This window comes from Cyanistes caeruleus, chromosome 3 (assembly GCF_971803275.1).
Source record: "Cyanistes caeruleus chromosome 3, bCyaCae1.hap1.1, whole genome shotgun sequence".
Classification (NCBI taxonomy): Eukaryota; Metazoa; Chordata; class Aves; order Passeriformes; family Paridae; genus Cyanistes; species Cyanistes caeruleus.
This window is the reverse complement of record NC_141703.1, coordinates 28,968,795-28,981,548: the sequence shown is the minus strand read 5'-3', so window position 1 is coordinate 28,981,548 and position 12,754 is coordinate 28,968,795. Positions and strand designations below refer to the sequence as shown.

The window sequence follows — 12,754 nt, the reverse complement described above, 5'->3', positions numbered from 1 at the left end:
GACAGAATGAAAATACAGACAGTAAGATTCATCTGGCCTTAATTCAAGTCATTGCTCCCAAATGTCCAGTAATGGCCACCTACTGATCCTGGTCCAGCTGGCAGCATGTGCATATAAAGGTCTCCGTGGAGATAAACAGAAATTAAATCACAGAGAGAGAGAGAGAGAGGCAGAAAGTAATTGCTGTTGCAGAAGCTAATACTGGGAAATATCACAAAACCAAGCTTCTACTGCACGTGTGACATTATTTTTTATAGGATTCAAGCTGAATGCACCAAAGTAGAAAACACTGGTTGCCTAAGCATATTGGGGGGGAGTAGAGCTGGATATGATTTACACTGTTCAAGGCCACAGTGCCTGTGCTACTGTGATGGAAAGACATATGGTGCTTGCTTGAAGCAAGCGGAATACAAGCAGAGGTCAGTCTTGCACTGGTGAACAGTATCTTGCATGTGGATATACAGTGCTACTGGAATTCAGCAGTGGTTAGCACAGCTTGCTTTTCCATTGTGGACATTGTAGAATTGGGGTTACAAGATGCAACTGTGCTCATCACTGGAGAGGTTACCCTGAAAAATGTATTTGTTTGCAGCAGTGATGGTATAATTTCTGTTACAGGGGTCTTGTGCCTTTGTTAAGAATATTTGTTTCACCAAAATATGATTCTTTTAGACACTGCATTCTCGTGGTATTTAAAGGAAATAGAGCAGGTTAATACCCAGGAAATTCCTTCTTAGAGAGTGGAATTTACTATTTTGGATATTTACATTAATATTTTTTTTCTTCCCTATTGAAGTGTCTGTGAAGGAAAAACCATCCTGGAGTGAAATGCTATTTACCTATATAGAGGATTTTTACAGGAATTTTGTTTTCAGGTGCATTGACTCAGACAGCCTTTCTGTTGGTTAGCATCTGGATTTTGTTAAAAAATTTGAATTTATGTCTCTCTTTCTCATGCGCTCTCTAAGTTTAACTCACATAGAGCCAGTAGATGGTAATTTTGTTTCCATCCTCATACAGTAAAAAATAACCTCTTTGCATTAAGATGACTTTGCTTTTTTGCAAAGATGTGGTACGCAGGTCAAAATCAATATGTATCCAAATCCTTTGTGGCAAGAAAAGATGGATAAAATGCTTTGAGACAAAATTTTAAAAACAAACACTGTAATTAGCTTTTATTTAGTCTTTTTTTTTTTAAGACAATGATTTTCATTTCATATGGAAATGTAGATTTCTTCAGAGTAATTTCATGTTCTTTTTGGTTTAAAGCAACTTTTTTCCTTTGATTACTGAAATATGCAGTTCTCTCTATTTAACACGTAATATCAAATCAACATACTTCCCCCTTCCTTTTTTTGCTGATGACAGTCAGCAGAAATCATGTTCCAAAGTGCCCTGAGAACAAGGACATTGATCTCAAGTGAGACTCTTGTGCCACCTTCCCCTTGTCACTTTCAGCTGTAATTTGTTAAGATACCAGCTCTAAATTATTAAACACTTTATAAGTATAAATAATTCAGCAGTCAACAAATAAAGTGACAGCCCATTAATCAGTTTCTGTTCATGTACATAGGTGGCATGCTGTGGTCTGTGGTGGGGTATGAATTCTGCTGAAGTCCGTGCGCTTTGCAGCTGAGCTGCTTCTTCTCACACCAGGAAAAGGTTTGTGCGGATCTTCTGTGTTTGTCATTTGTTTGCACAAAATCCAACAAGTTTTCGCTAAACTCTAGGGAGGGTGAGTGGTGAATTGAGGCTGTTATTGTATGAGACCACACTGATGCGCACTCTTTCCTTCTGGCCTGAGTTTAGATCTTTCAAGGGCCAACCAGTTTCCCAGCTTGGGAATAGAACACCAGAAATCAGGCAGGGTGCCTGTAAGTGGGAATGCTGCAAACTGACATGGTCCAAATGACAGAAGGAACACCTCTTTGCTATTTCAGGAATCACCTGAACAAGGGAAGCAGTGTGTGAATCAGGCTGAGATTCTTGTATGCTGCCCATAAGGTCAGCAACCATCCCCTCCTCAGGATTTCAGTAAAGTTCTTGTCAAACACAAGCAGCACGTACCAATGAAAGGCTGTTTTCAGAACACTGTATACTCCAAATCCAAAGTATTATTAGAGTTTCTCACTACAAAGGTGGCCTATTTCATAGTCCCAAAATGCTTTGAAGAAGAAGCCATCGATGGACACAAATGTGGCACAAATGTCCTTAGAAATTTTTATCCCAATATGTCACAAAAATCTAGGTAAACCTGTATATGAGGATTATGCACTGTGCTTAGACATGATGTTATTCTGGGAAAAAAAAAAAAAAAAATCTCTGGAAAGTGTTTTAAAAAATGCTGTATGAATTTTTGTGTTTTTAAATCACTGTTTGACAAACATAAATGTAGAGTGAACGCCTTTAAGTCTTCATTTTCAACACCGCAGGTGTTGCAAATTTGGATTGGCAGTAAAAAGTTTCCTCAGGAAGAATGAGAAAATGGTTGTTTAACAGCTTTCCATTCTCATCTTGCATAGAAAGCCTGGGAAATTCTTGTTGTAATGGAGAGACTACAAAGAGGCAACTGAAATGATCCTAAGTCAAGGATCAATCCATCACACATAGGAAAAGATTATGTATGTGTCAATCTCTCTTGCTTTTTGATGCAGAACAAATGGATGTTACCCTTTGTAAATGGTTTATATGAATGCCAGTGCAGCGTTTTAATAGAACAGGCCAAGGACAGGGAGACCTCAGACTTCAGCACAGTCAGGGTTTCTTGCTGGATAAAGCACTAGACTGGAACTTGCAAGACCTAAGTTCTGCTCTCACCAAGCTGTTAGATGACCTTGAGCAAGTCACTTCACCCCGACACAGCACCCTTATAAAACTGTGATAATGATATTGACCTCTTTTGTTACAAAAGTGTGAGGTCTAGTGTTTAAAAGTCCTGCTTAAGAGCAAGTGGTGGTGTCACCCTGTGTGTAGTTGGAACTTGGATGAGACAATTTTTGGACCACATACATGCAAGTGAAGAGATTCTAAATTACACTGGTGATTGAATTTGCATAAGTGCTTGAAAAGAGAAAAGTGAGCACCTGTGACGAAGCTGGTCTGAATAATATACAGTAAGTAGGTGCAATGGCAGTAACAAGAAAATAATGCAGTTCTGAAACTGAATATGAGAAATGACAAGCAACTGGCAAAGGAAAGCTTTCACTAAAAGGAATGTGATTCTGTGGTGAAGCTGAGTAAATTATACAGATTTTGTAAAAAATAAAACAATTTGGATTTTTTTTTTTTTTTTAGAGTGGGATCATATTAAGCCTGTGAAGTTCTCACATGTAAATAAAGATTAGGCTCATGTCTTTCCTGCAGTAGAACGGATGCAGAAATCTATTGTCTGGTGGAGAACTTACTGGGACATGGGACTGTTTATTGCAAAGTCAGAGCATCACAGAGCTAACCGAGGGTGAGGGAAACATATATGAGATATTACTTTTCTGACTATTAAAAGATAGTCTCTGGTCAAGGGATCAGGTTTCTGGATAATGAGTGCTTTTAAGGTCTGCAAGGTTAAGATGATGTGGCATCAGCTATATATAAAATGCTAGTGCTGCCACTTGAAGCAGAGCTCAAGGTGAAAGTTAAAACTGTCATGGAACAAGGTGGCTGAGAAAAGTTGCAAGGCCAATTGACTGGATCAGCAGTATGGTGGCAGTTAGAAAGACAGGCAAACTGATGATCTGCATCAATCCAAAGGACCTCAATAGCATACTAAAGTGCTTATACTGTTCCCTGCCAACAGTCACTGAAATATTGCCAACTCAAGCGAACACAATAGTCTTTTCAGTCATGGATGCCAGAGATGGCTTCTGGCAAGAAAAACTGGATGCAGCAAACAGTTACTTGACAACTTTCTGGACCCTGTTTGGGTGCTATCAGTGGCTGACAATGCCATACAGAACAGAAATTGCTTGAGGGGGTACCAGCAGAGATTGCACACAGCCCCTGAGGGTTGTCTGCTGCAGATATCAGTGCAGATGACATTGTTTATACTCATGTGGGAGGGCAAGGATTGAGCTATGGCCAACCATGATCATAAATTTTCTCTGGTAGAGACAGGAGACAGTAAGAAAGAACAGTCACGAGCAAGCATAGGAAAAGCTGTACTGGCTCAAAACAAAGCTCTCTAACCCCTGCTTCTAGTGAAGGCTGCAGGAAGAAGTCAAGAAAATTAAAAACATTTCAAGTGCCCAGTGATAACCACACAAACTTCTTCTACAGAGAAATTTGAAGAGATAGAGATGGCTGTAGAGCAATACACATCCTTGCACATTATCACTGCCATCGGCAGGACCATCAGTAGCTTCTGAGGGGCATTATTTCCCTTCCCTTCCCTTCCCTTCCCTTCCCTTCCCTTCCCTTCCCTTCCCTTCCCTTCCCTTCCCTTCCCTTCCCTTCCCTTCCCTTCCCTTCCCTTCCCTTCCCTTCCCTTCCCTTCCCTTCCCTTCCCTTCCCTTCCCTTCCCTTCCCTTCCCTTCCCTTCCCTTCCCTTCCCTTCCCTTCCCTTCCCTTCCCTTCCCTTCCCTTCCCTTCCCTTCCCTTCCCTTCCCTTCCCTTCCCTTCCCTTCCCTTCCCTTCCCTTCCCTTCCCTTCCCTTCCCTTCCCTTCCCTTCCCTTCCCTTCCCTTCCCTTCCCTTCCCTTCCCTTCCCTTCCCTTCCCTTCCCTTCCCTTCCCTTCCCTTCCCTTCCCTTCCCTTCCCTTCCCTTCCCTTCCCTTCCCTTCCCTTCCCTTCCCTTCCCTTCCCTTCCCTTCCCTTCCCTTCCCTTCCCTTCCCTTCCCTTCCCTTCCCTTCCCTTCCCTTCCCTTCCCTTCCCTTCCCTTCCCTTCCCTTCCCTTCCCTTCCCTTCCCTTCCCTTCCCTTCCCTTCCCTTCCCTTCCCTTCCCTTCCCTTCCCTTCCCTTCCCTTCCCTTCCCTTCCCTTCCCTTCCCTTCCCTTCCCTTCCCTTCCCTTCCCTTCCCTTCCCTTCCCTTCCCTTCCCTTCCCTTCCCTTCCCTTCCCTTCCCTTCCCGTACCTTCCCGTACCTTCCCGTACCTTCCCGTACCTTCCCGTACCTTCCCTTCCCGTACCTTCCCTTCCCTTCCCGTACCTTCCCGTACCTTCCCGTACCTTCCCGTACCTTCCCTTCCCGTACCTTCCCTTCCCTTCCCTTCCCTTCCCGTACCTTCCCTTCCCTTCCCGTACCTTCCCGTACCTTCCCGTACCTTCCCTTCCCTTCCCGTACCTTCCCGTACCTTCCCTTCCCTTCCTGTACCTTCCCGCACCTTCCCTTCCCGCACCTTGTCTTCCCACTGTATTATCCATGGTTTTGTTAATTCTGTTTTGTCTTCTCTACTTTTTGTTTCAATTCCAATTTCTATGTTTTTTCCTTTATGGGAGTCAAGTTTGATGATTCTAATTTCCTTAAACATCCCCAAATTCTTTTGAAAAATTCAATTGCTAATTTACATTTCTCTTGTACAGAGGCCATTTTGATGACCAATTTCTTTCTACAACTGCTGGAAAAGGTGTAAGTACAGGTATAACTATAAGGTATTAGGTTTAGGCAGTTGGGAAGCTCTTTATAAAAAAATATTTTGGATTCTCTTAACATTAAAGGAGATTTCAAGATTATATTTTTTTTAATTTGAGCAATGCTTTTAACTTTGAATAATTAGAAAATTAAATAATTTTTGAATAATTAAATAGAAGGCTGTAAGAAAGTATCTTCCTGCCATCTGACAATTCTATAATTAAATTACTTTTGACAAGAAATAGCTGTATTTCTTAATGATAGATTTTATTTTTTTCTCTTTGTGTGTGCAATCCTGTACAGATCTTTTATTTTAATAGAGAATATTATTTTTTATTTATATTTACTCTAAAATTATGTCTTTAATGTCTTTAAACCATCCACCATCTGTATTTTACCTCTCTAATTTTTATGTTGTCCTCCTACATAATATTAAACACCATTCTAATGAATTTTCAGTCTTTTTTTTAAACTTACATTTATTCAGTTTGAATATCTTATGCTCATTCTTTTACAATAACTATCTGATGTTAAATTTTTGAGATAATGATTATTTCAGAACTAAATAAAATACAACTTGTGCTCTGAATTCGCTTCCTAGCTGTTCCAAGTGTGACCGTGCAAATCGTGTAGCTTTTTCCCACAAGATAAACAGGGTTGCTCCATTATTTTGCTTTCTGCTCAATCTCTCTGAGCTTCCCTACCATCTCCTTGTCTTTACCACAGCCCTGTGTGGAAGACAGTAGAACAGTCTTCACTATTTACTTTTTTAATTTGGGAATGTAGTTGAAATTCTTCAGGGCTCTACTTTATTTGTGGGTATAAGAAACTTTTTTGTTCTTACTTTGCTTTAGGATTCTTTAAAGTGCTGACTTATTATTTTATACGTGTTCTCATATTTATGAAGATATATTTTAAGAGAGCTAGAAGCAGGTCTTTTTCTAGGAGAAAAACTCTAAACATTAAAGAAAGCTAAAATTTAAAAGAGAAAATAATCTACAAACTACAATAAAAAGGAAAATACTCCCAAACGCAAAAATATTAGTATTTTTTCTTATTATCCTTTAAATAAGTTGTCTCATTTTCTGTAGATATACCAGTTTACTTTTTTTAACGTTACAAAAAAATGCCTTATTTAAACTATTCAGTGCTGAACTCACATTCATTGTCCTTGGCTTATGTTGCACATCGAGCCAATGCTTTCAGAGAACTCTTTATGGATGATCCAACATGTATTTCCTGAGCTGTAACTACCATTCTGAATGCAGAATCATTAGATTTCATTGGCATTCCCCAGATGCATTACCTTATATTTAGCCACTAAAGCCCAGCTGCTGCCCTTCTGGCCACTCTTTTTTGTGGGAAGCATTTTCAGGTCCTCAACAATTGCACAGCTCAAAAAAAACAACAACAACAAAAAAAACCCCAAAAAATTACTATGGTCTGTAGTGTTGGAGATTTTAGTGTTCACACCCTTTTCCAGACCACTGATGATTTATATTGGAAAACAGCAACACAAGCACCAGTTGATAGGACAATATCCTACTATTTTCCATCTAGAAAATTAAAGAACATTTGGTCTATAAAGGTCTATGTTAGGACGTTTTCTTCCTATCCTTTAATCAGCTTTTAATCCATAAAAGATGCCCTCTACCAATCCTGGCACAGTTTAATTTCTTTAATAATCTTTGATGTCAAGGACTTTTCAGAAATGCAAGTACATCCACATTTCTGCTGACATCATCAGCACAGTGGGTAGCAAGGTAATATTTCCTTTACAGAAATAAGGCTCTTTCCCTTGTAACAAACTTTTTTTTTTTATTATTTTTTTTAAGTGGGGATGGACTCCTGCCTTTCCTAGGATCATTTCTTGAGACCTTTTTGAGATGGGAGGTGCATTGGCAATCTGTCAGTCTTCTGCCACTGTAACCTTTCATAATGTAGCTTACAGACTGCAGACAAAAGTCCTGTAAGTTCAGATCTATGTTGCTTCAGAGCTCTTGGGTGAAGGCCATGCAGTTTAATGTCTTGCTTCTTACATAAAATTGATCAATCTAGTTCAACTGCCTATTTAAGATCTTGCATGAAAATCCAACATTAGGAACAAAATAATCACAGATTCACAGAATACTCTGACTTGAAGGGACCCACAAAGGTCATCAAGTCCAGACCTTAGCCCTGAATAGAACATCCAGAATATCACACCAAGTGCCTGAGAGCATTGGCCAGATCTTCTTGAGCTCTGTCAGGCTTGGTGCTGTGACCTCTTCCCTGGGGAGCCTGAGCCAGTGCCCAACCACCCTCTAGATAAAGAACTTTTTTTCTTATACGCAACCTAAACCATGCCTGACACCATTTCAGGCCATTCCCTTGGGTCCTGTCCCTGGTCACCATAAACATGAGATCAGTACCTGTCCCTTTACTTCCCTTCATGAAGAACCTGTAGACCTGCAATGAGGTCTCCACTCATTCTCCTCCAGGCTGTGTGAGCCAAGTGACCTCATTTGCTCCTCTTATGACTTCTCTTTCTCCATTCTTGTGGCCGTCCTTTGGATGCTCTCCAATAGCTTTAAGACTTTTTTCTATTGTGGCACCCAAAACTGTTCACATGACTTGAGGTAAGGCCATCCCAATTCCCCATCCCCTCCCTTGCCCAGCTGGCCATGCTGTGCCTGATGTTCCCAGGACAGGGTTGGCCCTCCTGGCTGCCAGGGCACTGCTGGCTCTGTTCAACTTGGCATTGACCAGGGCCCCCAGGCTTGCTCTCCAACCTCTCATTCCCCAGTCTCTTCATACATCCAGGGTTGTCCCATCCCCTGGGCAGAATTCAGCACTTTCCACTGTTAAATTTAATGCAACTGCTGGTTTCCCAGCTCTCTAATTTGTCTAAATTTGTCTTTCTCCCATCAGGGCTTCTCTGCCTTCCAGGGAGTCAACAGCTGCTCCCAGCTCTGTATTATCTGCAAACTTACTTAGTATCCCTTTAGTCTTCTGTCCAGGTTGTTTATAAAGATGCTGAAGAGCAATCTGTTTCATGTGAAAGCAGACCCTGATATTTAAAATGTTTTAATTCAAAATTATTAAAAAATAAAATTACAGAGTGAACGGAATTGAAGGCAAGGTTTCAGAACATAATGGAAAAGAAGTGAGAGTGTTTATTCACCTGTAATATAAACCAATTCTTGCCTGGTAGTTATAGGCTTCATGTTTCCCATAATACTTCTAGTCACAGATTATTTCTGTATTTTGCTACATATATTATTGGCCTTGCATGTAGAAATCTGTAATGAATTTTCAGAACTGATCTATGGTTAAAATCTATATATTTTTGACCTGTTTTTTATTTGAAAACTGCTTCCTAGGAAGACATGCATATATTTATATTTGCCTTTTAGAAGATGAAGAATAACACCTGGCATGTATTTCTCTACAGAAAATGTTTAGCTTCACATCACACATCTTCCTTGTTAGGAAATGAAGAGTTAATTAATCTCTCTTAGCTGCTCTCCATTTATAGTTCAATCAGGGAGTACATTCTAGAAGAATCAAATCCAGTACAGTTCATAGACATTGCAGTAATTTTGTACCACTATATCATGCTACCAGAGGGGATATCAAGATTAGAGTTTTCATGCTGAATATTGAACACATCAGACTGAAGATGTGGAGTTCTTAATTGCCAGAGTGGGAGTGTCTATGCCCAAAATAAACTTGCAACGGAGAAAGTTCACTCATCAACTTGCACGACACAGGACTTGCTCCTTTTATCTCTCTTTTAACTTTGACAGTAAATTCTCTGAAAAGAAAATTATAGTTCTTATGTGCTGAAAAGTCTTGGCCACTGTGTGGAGAAGAGGGGGTTATATATTGGGCAGTGTCAGTGGAGGAGGAAGGGTTATACTTTCATGAACCCACAAGAGACTTTTTTTCCATGTTTTAAGCCACAGAGGGGTGTCCTAACTGTTTTCACCTTCTCCTGGAACAGTCTCCTAAGCATCAATGTTGTTACCAGCACTTTCCTAGAAAAATTTACATTCTCATTTGTAGAACTTCTCCTGGGAGGTGGACATTTCTGCAGCTTCAAGTAAAAGAGGAAATTTAAATTGTTTTTGTCGTACATAGGTGTAGAATATCTAAAATATTTAGTTAATTATGAAAATGTGTCTTCTAGCAATTTTGGAAAAAAAAAAAAGGGCCTCAGTCTTTCAATTTTTATGTAGAAGTGCCCAAATGAATACAGCTGATTTTGCATAGGTAAAAATGAAAACAAAATATTTCTGTGTTGTTTGTTCTGTTTCTGGTGCAATGAAAAATAAAAATTCTGTGTTTAGTTTAGATTGATGTTTGCCCTTCCTATTTTAGTTAATGAACTTGCTTCTTTCAATTCCTCCTCGTCTCTCGCTCCCAAATAACCAAGATTCCCAACATGGTCACATCAATCTTAAAAAAGAATGAGTGTTTTGTGAGTTTTGGATGAGACTAGCATTACCTCTGAGGGAAACCTATTCAGCACATTGTGTTTTATATAAAATATGGTAGTATAGCAAAAGGCAAAAAAGATGAGATTTTAGATTAAAGGCTGAAAATCTCTCTTGGAAATTCTGTTATGAAAATGAAATAGAAAAAAATCTTTTTTATACTGCAGAGGAATAAAAACTAGCAAAAGCAGATTTTTTACTCACAAAATGATGAAATTTTCCCCATAATGCTTTGGGCCAACTTACTTTATTCAATGCAATTTAAATATTTCATTTTGATTTCCTTATTAATGATTTTCTCTAAAAGCAATTTCACTCTGGGAAGAAATTTTGAAATAAACGTTCAATTCAAAAAATGCTAAATAGGGCACCTGGGTGTTATTGAAATACCTAGCTTTATTTTCAAGCTGACATGCTTTACAAATGCTGTAGCTTTTATTAAAATTTTATGTTAAGTAGTTCAAAACTGTGTGATTATAAATTTGTGAGTCAAGTCTATTGCTGGGGAAATATAATACTCCTTAAAGAAACAGGTGGTTGGCCATGTGTAACTTGCATTGTACTGATCAGGATGTATTTAAGTGATACATGGAACAGAGTTCAGTGTGTTGATACATTTCCAATTTATGGGCAGAATGGGTAATTGGGTTTTGCTTTGTTTTTTTTTGGGGGGGGGCTAGGGATAGAGATGGTGGTCACATTCTTCATTTCATTTATAGCAAGAATTAATATTCAGTAAACACAACATGCATGTGTTCTACAGACTGGATCCAACCCCTGGGATCCACAAATGTTAAAGAGCTTCCAGGTTTGTAATCCTGATATTTGGAATACTGCAACCACGGGGTACACTGTGCCATGAAGCTGCTGATGGTTTAGATCTGACCTCTGGAAATGTTATGTGGCTGTTGCTGTCCACTGTTTGCATCTCCACAATGCCAAAGGAATGAGGACTCTCAGTGCCAGGTGGTGCACAGAGAAGGGACAGACCGCCTCGCCCCAGAGACAGGGAGGACAACAGAAACAGACTCAAATAAATAACCAAGTACAAGGAAGCAGTTGGTTTGCTGTGATAGTTAGTAGATCCTGTGAACACATCAAGATTATAAGATGCACTGCAGAAGGTGACTTAATGAGAAATTGAAAGCTGAATAATGAATCAGTTTAAATATTTCTTCCAAAGAAATCCTCTTTAGTCTAAATGAAATTAACATCTTGGAAAACAGCACATTGCTGCTCACAATAAAGTTTAACATATGAAAGAGTGGACATTTGCATCAGTGATTTACCAACTCTTGTCTCTTAACTGTACTAAATAAAAATAAAAAAGTAGCCCAAGTTTGGCAGTAAGGCAATCCAAGAGTGTAAATTTATATTTAGTGCAATGGTCAATAACAAGCCCCAGAAAAAATACAAAGGTGAGAGAGGATTAGCACTGATGAAGCCGGCAGAATGAATCTTATAGCAACAGTCTGGATTGAAATGAGTAGGGCAATTCCTCAAGGCCACAGAGAATAATGCCACTGTAATTAAAATTAATGCTAATTATACCCTACTCAAAAAGGATTATGTCCTGGCCATGTTGAGCAGAAGATGGCTGTGGTAACAACCTGTGGTAAGTGGTCAGACTTCAAAGATCAAGAACACTGGGATGTGGTAGAGGTACCTGAATCCACAGTAGTACTGAGGGCTCCCTGGCAGGAAAGCATTCCTTTCTGAAGGAATGGCTGCAAATATATAAGTTGAAAGTGTTAATATTACTTTGTTCAAAAATCAGGTGAATTACAATGTGTTTAAAAAGAATGAGGTAGGTCTTTGTCTTGTACAAACAATAACCACTCCACCTGTTTTAATGATTGTGGTCAGTCAAGAAAAGTTCACTGTGGACTCCTCAGCATGAAGATTCATTTTCCATCTGCATTTCAGGGAAATAGATAGACACTTAAACATACTGTACATATTGCCCAAATAGATTGGAATAATTACAACTAAGCAACATCAGCACTAGAAATATAAAATTTAGTTCTGTATTAGGAAAAATATCAATCTTAATTACTTTAAAGATAAAAATATTTTAATAGTTAAAAGTAGCTGCATTTGTTAAAAATTATAAATTATCATCAATTGCTGTTTTTAGCTAGTTTAAATATGACTGTTTTTCAGTCACTGTGAAATTCTGGTGTAGGTTTGGAAAAGCAGTTAAAAATGCAACCTATAGGAAGCTTTAAACTTTATATGTATTTAGAGATTTAAAATGAAACAGAATACTATTTCAGATAGGCATAAAATTAGAAACGTCAGCTAATGAGATGTTATGTGTTATGACTTTTTAATGTATTATTTATGGAAACTTTTATCAGGTTATCTATCACTCAAAATAAATGAAATATAACCATTTTATTAATCATATTTATCAATCATGGTTGTTCTTGAGAAATAGGATTTTCATGTCAAGAACAAAAAAGCATATATACTATTTTCATTTTATTCTGCATGGGTAGAGTTTCATAATGAAAATGATATACAGGAAATAATTTTAACTTCAGTATAATATTCTCTCATGCTAGAAATTCAGAGCAATTCAGAAGCATTAAAGATGAGACAGAAGGTGCAAAGAAAGGACAAAATTATCCAAAGAATAAGCAGTAGAATATGGAAAGAACCAAAAGATTTCATCTGATCTTGGCTAGAAAGCATCTTTAACTGAAAGGTA

At 38.6% G+C, this 12,754-nt stretch overlaps 1 long non-coding RNA gene across 3 annotated transcripts in view; it reads left to right on the top strand.

Annotated features, from left to right (window-relative positions):
• The window catches only part of LOC111922538 (uncharacterized), a 47,589-nt gene that overhangs the window by 16,479 nt on the left and 18,356 nt on the right, over positions 1–12,754 (top strand). For all 3 annotated transcript variants that reach the window (XR_015284346.1, XR_002860555.2, XR_015284345.1), the window contains 2 exons: positions 1,574–1,662; positions 5,515–5,560. This is a non-coding gene — a long non-coding RNA (uncharacterized LOC111922538). The remainder of the gene's footprint in view (positions 1–1,573; positions 1,663–5,514; positions 5,561–12,754) is intronic.